We start from the raw sequence: 11,593 nt of genomic DNA, 5'->3' as shown, positions 1-11,593 counted from the left end.
CTCCCAGGTCATGACTTCACCTATACAGAAACCACATTGAATTTTCCACGGATGCCCTCTATGTCCTTTTGATCAGGACAAAAGAATGAGTCAATATTTATGGAACAGGGATGAGGAAGGAGACATATGCTAACTGTTGTGAACTTTTAACTAATTTTGAAGGGACAGTCATGAATGTTGGTAAGTATGAATGAGAACTGTAAAAATTGGTGTCTACTTTGTACATACCTCAATATCCCCGTGGAATTGGTTGTTGGTTTTCTGTTACACGTTTTTGTAGAAGCTCAAGATCTCTGCAGAATTTTAAAATAAAAATACGTATAAGCAATAAAATATTAAACTAGACAATAATCATATGTTAGAATAGTTAGGGAAGAATTTTAACATGAGAAAAAGGCAATAATAGTCTTCCTGATGATTCTGCATAAATAGCAGAGTTCTATAGTAATCAAGGAATAAAATAGTTTTTGCCCAGCACAAAGTTATATATGCATGAATGTCAAAATTAAAATATTTATGAAGTCTGTGTTTCTGCAGGTCACAACAATCTAATAAATGATATTTCTCCATCTTGGGGCTCATTTGCTACTGTAGGATTTCTAGACTTCTGCAAAGTAAAATCTATTACATTTGGGTGTCCTCAGAGGTTTTTTTTTTTTTTTTTTTTGGTGAAGAAGATTGGCCTGGAGCTAACATCTGTTGCCAGTCTTCCTCTTTTTGCTTGCGGAAGAGTGTCACTGAGTTAACATCCATGCCAATCTTGCTCTATTTTGTATGTGGGATGTCGCCACAGCATGGGTTGATGAGTGATATGTAGGTCCACGCCCAGGATCTGAACCTGCAAACCCCAAGCTGCCAAAACGGAGCAGGCAAACTTAACCCTTATGTCACCGGGATGGCCCCATCAGAGGGTATTTTTATGGCCTCTCAGTTAGCAGGTTGCATCTTCTAGTTTCTTTCTCTCCAGCTCCTCTTTAGTGATGTTATTGGTTGGACATTTGCCAACCACTAGATTGCATGAGCATCATTTGGCATGCCATGCTGCTGAGGTCCACTTGAAGATCTCTAAATTGGTTTGCTGTGCCCAGCCACCAATATCGCTGCTATGGCAGGGGGTTGTAGGTTGCAGCATCACTGCCTACTATTGCAGTGGCAGCAATAGTATCACGGAGAATGATCATGGTGCTGTGTCTGCCTCTGGCTGTTGTTGGAAGCTGTTGGCCCCAGATGCCATCAGAGTTAGGACACACACACCCTGAGGCCTGAGCCACTGAAAGGGTAGAGTCTCCAATATACTGGAGCTTCCCATAGTCTCTCCATCCCTCAACAAGCTAAGAAAATGTTGCATTCTGAGCTAAATGGAAAAATGCCTCTTTTTCTTTTACTGAAGGCATTAGGCTTAAAGCAGCAATACTTTATGTTCCCAAAATCTCAGGGGCTATTTTGTATAAACAGTTCTTCCAACTTTGACCTAATAGCCTCTCCTCTCCCTCAAACTTAGACATGGATCTATAAGGAAAGCACATTAGCCAAATTCTAGTGATAGACATTGTGCTTTTATTATTAAATATATATATTACTCTCCACTGAAGACTGGGATATTTTTATGGGAACATAATTCTGGCTGTTTCCTCCCTTCGGATGAACCTTGCTCAGGAGACTTCATAGTCCCTCATGCAAATAAAATCTTGGTGGACCTGCTCCATCACTCAGTCTTTTGGAAATGCCAGGAGTGAATATTTTAAGCTCAACATGGGCACTGCTTTCTGCACTACATACAAAATACAATGATTTCAATGACTAACCCATTTCTCCCAGTAAAGAATAAGCAGCTGTAAGGTAGTACTTAGCTGAAACTATTGTTAGCCAAATTCAAATGAATTAAGAGAATAACTTATCAAACTCTTTAGATAAACTCATTATTTATTTGAATTTTTGTGTGAATTGACTGTCATTTTGGCCATCTGTAGACAAATTCTTAAAGATATGTCAGTAGAAGTCAAAATAAAGGCTGATTGTCTCAAATGATTTTTGAGTAAATATATGGCATGACATAAGATACCTAAAAGTGTTGGATGATGCCTGGGCACTGCAGGCGCTCAGTGAAAGTAAATATTGAATTTGTTGTTGAATGTGTTTTACAGAGCTACAAACTAGGGCATAAGATGTAGTCATTCGAATTCTCTAATAAGAGAAGAGTAAAGTTAGATTTAAGCCCAAAGTTCTTAAATTCGACATGATCATCTCAAGAAACTATCTCCCTCGCCCTCTACTGCTTTCCTATACTGCCTTCACTAACAGGCATGATTCACAATGAGAAGTGGTACCCCCACCACCACCCAGGCCAGGGGGGTCTTTGGAACAGTGTGGTAGCATTTTGGTTGACACAATGCCTAAGAAGATGCTACTAGCATTTAGTGCACCACAAAAGACAATCATGTAAAGTACAGAATTTTCCTGCCCAAATTGCCACATGGGCCAACATTTTCCCCAAGATTTTGCTCCTTTAAGTACCTCAGAGTCAATCCAAAAGATAAAAATCCATAATTAAAGGAAGGCATTAATTTTGAAATGCTTCCAATATTTAATGACCCTAACACATGCCATTAGCCATGAATGGCTCAGCCGACTGCACTGGTCGGAGGAACAAGGGAGTATTCATAAATGTTCCACCTCCATTCTCTTTTTTGAACATCAGAGGCCAGTGCTTAAATAGCAATAATATCTCAAGGAGTGTTTTGGCCTCTCTCGCTGCGGTTTTGCTTCGACAGCTATGTTTTACCCAAATAATGGCCACGTGTCACTGCCTCCCCGGGATGGATGCAAATATCCATTGTTCAAATCAGGATATATTTTTACCTGACAGCAACCTGCATTCTATTCAGAGCGAAGCTGCATTTTATTGTTGGTGAAGAGGCAAGTGGTAACTTGTGGACACACAAGTTGTTGGTGTATGAATAATTGATATTGAACATAAGTCCGTTTTATGGTCTCCATTCTGTAGGAGAAAATCCAATCAGGCAGCACTGTTTTCATGTCACCAGGCTTGAAGTATGTCTTTGGAAATAAAAACATTGGCTTTTTACACGTCCTGAGCATGGATTTAAGTAAGTCAGGCCCTGTAACTGGGAGATAACACTAAAATTAAAATATTAGAGGCAACATTTCTACTTATATTAAGGAAAATAAAACAGAAAATTACTAAAATGGGCCAATTGATATAATGACATCTCCGGGCTTAAGTTTAAAAAATAAAATAAGTTTGGTAGAAAGGAGATGATAACCTCTTCCTGGAAGTTACCAGAAATTAGGCCTGATACATTTGGAGACACAGTCTTTAGAATCATTTTCATTCACTTATTCATTTGTGCATTATGGCTTTTATTCAATAAACAGATTTTTATTGAGGACCTATTTTGTAGTCAGGCACTAAATGCTGGTTTGATAGCAATGAACAAAATGGACATGCTCCCTTGACTCAGAGACTACAGTAATCTCTATATAGGATACATGAAAAATAAAAACTCACTACAAAATTAATTGATAGAATTCAGTTGTAGGAAGAGCTACGAAGACATGTCACTTCAAAATGCAACCTTAGAGGTCATTAAGCTTGATTTTCTTACCTCAACGGTGGGAATACTGAATGGTGAGAAGTGAAGGGACTGAGCCGAACATAGACAGAGGAAGCAGCAGGCCTGGGACTCAGACCAGTTAACATAGATGAAATAAATGGGATCTTCATCTACACACATAAGGTTGACAGGACTACAAAAAGGCAAAATACAGCTGTGTATGTGCTTTAGCGAAAATCAGACTCATAGCTCATGTCATCTAAAGATTCTTCCTTAAGAACAATTGTCTTCTAAACCTGAGAGTTCTCCTTTTTCATTGTTTTAATGTGACCAACATTGACTGTTTTCATTCGGTTTTATTTACTAAGCTTATTGCTCATGTATCTATGGTTTGTTTGGGTGGTTGGTTTCAGCAAGGCTCAACTACTTTACAGTTGTAAAAAGCCCTTTAGAGAAGCCAATCTGAAAAGGCTGCACTCTCTATGTATCCAACTATATGACATTATGGAAAAGGCAAAACTATGGAGATACTGAAAGAATCAGTGGTTGCCAGAGGTCAGGAGGGAGGGAGAGATGAATAGGCTGAGCCCAGGATTTTTAGGGCAGTGAAACTACCCTGTATGGCAGTATAATGGTGGATTGAAGGCATTATACATCTGTCCAAACCCACAGAACGTACAGCACGAAAAGTGAACCCTAATGTGAACTATGGGTGATAATGAACTGGGTGATAATGATGTGTCAATGTAGGTTCATCAATTGCAACAGATGTACCACTCTGGTGCAGGATTTTGACAGCGGGAGAGGTTATGCATGTGTGGGGGTAGGCGGCAAATGGGAAATCTCTGTACCTTCAGCTCAATTTTTCTGTGAACCTAAAACTGCTCTGAAAAATAAAGTCTGTTTTTTAAAAAGCCTTTGTAAAGACATAAACATCAGTTTAGTAAACAAGCAGGAGACGAGTAGTGCCCCCTCGTCCTGCTTCTGCTAATATTCCTTCGTTCGTCCAACAGATATTGACTGTGTAGCCACTACGCGTCAGTCATGATTCTAGGTGTTAGAATTTACCAGGGACAAAAACTCCCTGGAGCTTCATTCTAATGTGGGAGAAAGACAGAAAATAAAAACAAATCCATAGTGTATCAATTGTAGGAAAGCTCTGAAAAAAATAAGGAAGGTAAAAAGATAGAGGATGACAGATTTGGAGAATGAAGGGCTTTGTGTTTGATAGGAAGATGAGGGGTATCTTGATTCAGTGCCAAGAAAACTTAAAGCATAGAGGGGTGAGGCTTGCAAATATCTAGGCAAGAGTGTACCAGGAAGAGGGAACAGAGAAAGTTAAAAGCATGAGATGGGAGAACACTCAATCTATTTGAGGAAGAGCTAGGAGGCCATTGTAGCTGAAGCAGAGGGAGCGAACGGAAGATTAGGTCGCGTGAGTACCAGAATAGATAGGGTAAAGTCTTGTAAGCCATGGTAAGGATTTTGGGTCTCATTCTGAGAGAAATGGGGAGTCACTGGAAGACTGTGAGGCAGACATATACATAGTGGCACTATAATGTAAACGTTTAACTCAAATGGCAAAATTGTGTAATACATATCCGTTCACTGTAGTATTTAACACTTGCATATTACTCTTTGGATTTCAAAGCGCTTTCATCCATGTCATGGCATTTTTATCCTCACAGGGATGCTTAGTGGTGCAGTGTGACGGAGAGCTGTGAAACAGAGACATACGGGTTAAGGCAAACACGCAAATATGCAGCCCGAGACCATTTCAGATTAAGCCACAGTTATCTGACCCTTCATAGAAGCATTAGTTTATCAGCACAGGGCTTCATCTAGCACATCTCTAATGAATATTCAAAGCCTGTAGAAGAAATAGAAAATTTTGGAAATTGGGTCACTGCCGTGGATCTCGAGGAAGCTGGAGCAAAGTTGGGTTGTTGGGTAGCAACTCTTGTAGAGAGGTGGTACTGGAATAAAATTAGGAGTACTTCAAAGTGGGGAGTTATGGTTCCCTGAAGCTTTTTTGTACTTCAAAATGTCCCCTAATGCCTGGAGAACACTGGTCAAGACCTATCCAGCCCTTCTAGCCTGCCCAGCAGAGGCACACTCAGAAATAAAACTTCCCATCTCAAGATTGGGTCTCAAAAACTCACTCTCATTTTAAAAAGCCCTTCGTTCTTCCCTCTGAAATATTCTGCTACCCTATTTGTTGTTTCCTGGACTGGAGAATTAGGTTCTTTGTGTGGTTCTGTCTGTGCTTCTGAATGTTTATCCCTATAATACTACACAAAAATACACAGTCAATTTTATTCATTTTATGGCCAGTGGATAGAGACAAGAATGGTTGTGTCAGATAACTAAAAGTGTATGAGGACTGCTAAGTCCTTGGTTCTTAGGAATGTTCTTATGGAATGTTTTACCACTTTTCTGCCAGAACTGACATGTAACATGGGGCCTTTTGCTTCCTAAAGGTAATGCAATTTGTGGGGTATATTTAATATCCTTTGTGCCTGCCTTTGGGCAGATATAAAGTAAAAATGGGAAATATTATTTTACTATTCTTTCCCTTTAAAATGAATTTAAGGAGGGTGTACACTTCCAAAAGTAGAAATTTTTAGTGTCTTGCTATGAATTTCCAATAGTCTCTACATTTCCAATGATGAGCAGCTTGGTGTGTGTGTCTGATGTTCATTTAAGCATTCACAATAGCAGATGGATGTGGAGGTGCTGTCAAAATCTAGAGAACTCATCATATATTTATGAATATAAATCATTGTTCATCCCCAAATTAGTCAATTACAAAATAAAATTTACAAACCAATCAAATGTCTCATGTCAATTACCAGATTTTAATCCCATATCTACATAAAACATTCAAAGGAAGACCTCAAATTTGAAAATAGACACAGTGTTTCTCGTTATAAGATTAGCATTTTCCCTGACTGAATAATTCATGGCATTTTCCAGCTTTCTCTCAAAGCTATCCGTATAAGATGAGTCAAAGGAAAGGAGATAAATGTGGACATTTTAAAGAAAACTGCTATCTGTGTAATCAAACCTCTTTTTCTGAAATAACAATGCGGTCTCGTAACTCAGAGCCAAAACATGATAATTTAGGGGTTGAATGATTATATTCTAATGAAGTAATGCCATTTGATTTCTGACTTTTTAAATTTCCCATTTTATATTTCTGAGTGGCATGACGGAATACACAAGCTCTTCAATATATAGAGAATGAAAATTAGTTGAACTCAATATTGAAATTACCAAATCACCCAATTTCCTAAGATGTAGCTGATGAAAAATAGAATATTGTAATTTTCCTGAAAAGAGGGAAGAGGGTAAGAAAGGCATCTGAAAAGCTCTGAAATGCCATATATATATATATAAAGCTCTAACGTCTATAACAAATTACACACACATCTCTCTATATATAGATATGTATATTTATATACACACACACATCCTATGGTTCTGTTTTCTGGAAAACCCTCACCAATATATTATTTCATGTTGTTGTTAGGAGGATGAAAGGAGAAGTTCCATACACTGCTAAAATATTGTAAGTGTTCAACAAATTTTGGGTTCTTACTCCATTACCTCCACCTCAAAAAAGTTACAGGGAGTCCACTCATGGGGCAGTTCTAAAAGCAAATTGGCTTTGTCCCTTGGGGCTTTGTAGGTGAATCAGGGAAGTGGGTAGAAGGAGAGAAAGTCACAAGGGATGGACACTCCTACAGGAGCTGCCTGGGACAAAAAAATTAAAGTCTGGTGTATCATTAGCTGTCATTCGGCCCAGATCCAATCCAAAGCTGGGTCTCACTCCACCAGAGGAGAGGGCCCTATGCCCAGCTAAAGTCATTATCTTTTAAATGAGAGCTGTGGGCCTGGTTTCTGGAAACCATCTCACATCAAACCCGGAATCAAACTGTGTTTCGCTTGGGCTTGGGCCTCTAAAAAGCAAGTGGAGAAAAAGGATTCAAAAATAACTCCATCAGAAGAAGCACTATAAAGTGAGGCTAAGGTTTTTCTTTGTCACTGAATGTGATAAAAAATAATGCAATACCTTAATACCATCACTGCTTTTTATCAGAATTTCTAAGGGAGAAGCTTAAACCAAAATCAGTCAGCAACAGAGTTGACCTATTCTCATAAGGTAAATTGATAGAGTCTTATTTCTCAATGACCAACACACATTTCACTCTCTCATCTCTCTCTGGAACCCCCGACAACCTTCTATTATGGGCTAAACTGATTTCACCTGGGAAGATGCTGAATTTTATGATCACTGCTTAATAAAACACAATCACAAACTTCCACAGTCAAATTAAACCAATTCAAGATTTCAGAATTGTGGTGGCTTTCTTAATGTGTTGCAAATCTACTTCCAAAGATATGATCGTAGTAAAGATGTAGGGTATATTTGCATTCGTGCCTTATTAGGATGTAAATTGGGCAGATCTTCCTAGAGAGCAGTTTGGCAACATATGCCAAAATGCAAAATATGTATGTCTTTTGACTCCATGTTTTCACTCTGAGGAAATGATCTAAAAGATATAATAGGACAAATGTACAAAGATGCATGCATGAGAATCATAACTGCAGCGATGAATATAACATATAATAACATGACTATAATTATACATCAATAAGGCTAAATGCATAAGGATCATCCACACAATGAAATACTCTGCAGCCACAAGTGAATCACGCAAAACTATTTCACGTTCATGGTATGTTAAGCAGAAAAAGGAAGATTTAGAGTGTGTTTCCATTTTGCTTTTAACAAAAATATTATCTATATATAAAATCCAGAAGAATATATACAAAAGATTAAAAATTGTTATCTCTGAGTTGTTAGATGAAAGAGTATTATTATTTCTTTTTCTTTTATTACTTTCAGGATAAATAGTCCATTGATTTTTATAATCAGGAAACTAGTAATTTAAATTTTTAGCTATAGATAAACTAATAAATACTTTAATTAATAAATTAAATAAGAATTTGTTAACTAATTCACTTGTTTATTAAATAACAATTTAATAAATAAATTTGTTAAATTAATAAAATATTTGTTTTCACACATTTAAGGAAATTTTTTGATGTTCAGAGCTTCAGAAAATTGCTCAATAATTCTTAATGTAAGGCATAAGCAGAAGGGGTTTTTTTTCAGATTCAAACAAAACAGAATTCTCTGAAATTCATGGAACCCACAAGAAAATATTAAATAATGCTCAATAATCCTGCAAATAAGAATGTAGGCTGAGATCTGTGGTAACTACTGAATAAATACATTTGTCAGTGTCTGTAAATCTGTGGAGAAGCATGCGCAGTTTGTCAATGAATGACAAGTATCCTGCGAATGGATTCCAAGGACCATCTATCATTGACTCTATTGTGTGCAAGTTGTTGTCTCAGCTGGAGTTATTTTTACATTGTAAGTTTGCATAGCAATTCCTGAGTATTTTTCCATTGATACTCAAAACAAGCCCATCTTAAAACTAAACTCCAGGGGCTGGCCCCGTGGCCGAGTGGTTAAGTCCGTGCGCTCCGCTACAGGCGGCCCAGTGTTTCGTTGGTTCGAATCCTGGGCGCGGACATGACACTGCTCATTAGACCACGCTGAGGCAGCGTCCCACATGCCACAACTAGAAGAACCCACAACGAAGAATACACAACTATGTACCGGGGGGATTTGGGGAGAAAAAGGAAAAAATAAAATCTTTAAAAAAAAACTAAACTCCAGCCAAAATATGGTTTAACATGTGATTGGTGGTAAGAAGAGCTCAGTCATTTTTGAAGAGGGATGATGTGTAGAACAGAGAAATATATTGTGTTTGTCTATCAAGACAACAAACTAAAGAAAGTAACCCGACTTTCTAGTCTAGGACTCAACGGTGAATTGAGAGGTGTGATGGGCCTAGTTGCTCCTAAGTTGTATGAAGGGGTGACAACAAAAGAAATATAAATAATAATAGACAGATAATAAAATTTAACAATAGATAAGGCAGATCCTGGAGTCCCCTCGCTACACGAGGTTTAATCCTTGAGCTTCTACATAATGGAGAAGTGGGAAATGGGTCATGCGGAGGAGACAGAGAGTGGGAAAAGAATTCGGAGGACTCAGAACAGCATCTATGTAGCAACTGGTATAAATTATGTCCATATTTTAACAATGCTACAGCCGTAAGTTTCTCTGATTTACGCAACTGGCATCGAGACCAGCTCCAGAAACCATGCCCTAAATAGGGTTTCCCTTAAGCCTGCGCTTCTAAAAAATGTGGGCATTTTTGCCTCCCAAAGGACATTTGGCAAGATCTGGAGACATTTTTGGTTGTGACAACTTGGGGAGGAGCTACTGGCATCCAGAGGGTAGAGGCCAGGATGCTAAACATCCTACAGCTCCCACAATAAAGAATTATCTGGCATAAAATGTCGATAGTGCCAAAGTTGAGAAACACTGCCTTAAGCACTGTTTATAAAAGTTATATTAAGGTCTTCTAATAATATGCCTTGACAGAATTCATTGATACTTTAATGGCCAAAATAAAGACTCTAATCCAACAAGACATAATACCGAAATAACTTGGGAGCTACTAATGTCTGTGCTCCTCATAACATGAAGCCTATTATTTCCCTAGCTCTTTTGTAAAAACATAGCAAATCTCAGACACAGTAACGTCCTCAGATTAGTTCAGACATGACAAAGGCATTGAATAATTATATTTATGTTCTATTTGCATAGTCAAAACTACCAAGCACAGGTTCTTCAAGAAAGGCCGCATGTTCAGAAAACATGGTAGCAAGTTATTTCCCCAAAGAACTCAGAAGATTCGACTATTAACATAAGCATGTGAGATGAGTAAAATTTTGTCATAAGCAAAATTCCCAAGACAAAATGCTTTAAGAACTGCTATAGACTGAATGTTTGTGTTCCCCCAAAATTCAGATGTTGAAATGTAAATCCCAGTGTGACGGTATCTAGTGGTGGGGTCTTCGGGAGGTGATTAAGTCATGAGCATGGAGCTCTCATAAAAAAGATTAATGCCCTTATAAAAGGGATGCCAGAGAGCAACCTGGCCTCTTCCACTGTGTGAGGACACAGTGAAAAGGCAGCCGTCTATGAACCAGGAAGCAAGCTCTCACCAGACATCGAATCTGCTGGTGCCTTGATCTTGGACTTCCCAGCCTCCAGGATTGTGAGAAATAAGTTTCTATTGTTTGTAAGCCACTCAGTCTATGGTATTCTGCTATAGCAGCCTAAACGAACTAAGATAGGAACCTTCAATTTTACCCCAATTCTCATAAATTGTTGTGCATGCAAAATGGATAAATGTCTTATTTATAATGAGAAAAGATATTTGACAAATATTTTCTGTCAAGACCCTTGACCAGTGGTTCGTATGTGTGAATGTGTGCTTGTACGCATGCCTGTGTGCGTACGTCTACCAACAATCACAGACTCGACTACTGAAATAAGAGTTTACAAATGTGTAGTGTGGCACCGTTAGAAACAAGCTTCATCTATCCTGGTGCAAGGAAGGCTCAGATACGTCTTGAAAGGAAAATGCTTCACATTCTTGGAATTTATTCGAGAAAGTATTCACGGCACTCGACATAGCCGATTATTGGAAACCATCTAGATATTTTCCCAAGGCATGTTTTAACTTTAAAGGAGAAAAACAGTGCCCAAACTCACTTAAAGGTCGAAAGATACATCTTTTCTAAGATTTATATAATCAAAAGACACACCTTATCTCTACCAGTCATCATCAACACAATCCAAAGTTGGTGTAGTAGTTCATAAAGAGTTTATCCAAGGCCAACTCCTGTCATGGATCAACCAACCACTCTTTTGGCTTAAGAGAAAGATCTTCGCACAGTCTGGTGTTGCCAAGGCCTACCAACTACCAATAATGAGTGTCCAGACACTTCAAAAAAATGGTCTTCTCAAAACAATGAGTAAAATAATGGTCATTTTAAGCCATTTTTGCTCCTGGAATTTTTCA

This window comes from Equus caballus, chromosome 26, assembly GCF_041296265.1.
Source record: "Equus caballus isolate H_3958 breed thoroughbred chromosome 26, TB-T2T, whole genome shotgun sequence".
Taxonomy (NCBI): Eukaryota; Metazoa; Chordata; class Mammalia; order Perissodactyla; family Equidae; genus Equus; species Equus caballus.
Note: the sequence above shows the minus strand (reverse complement) of the source record.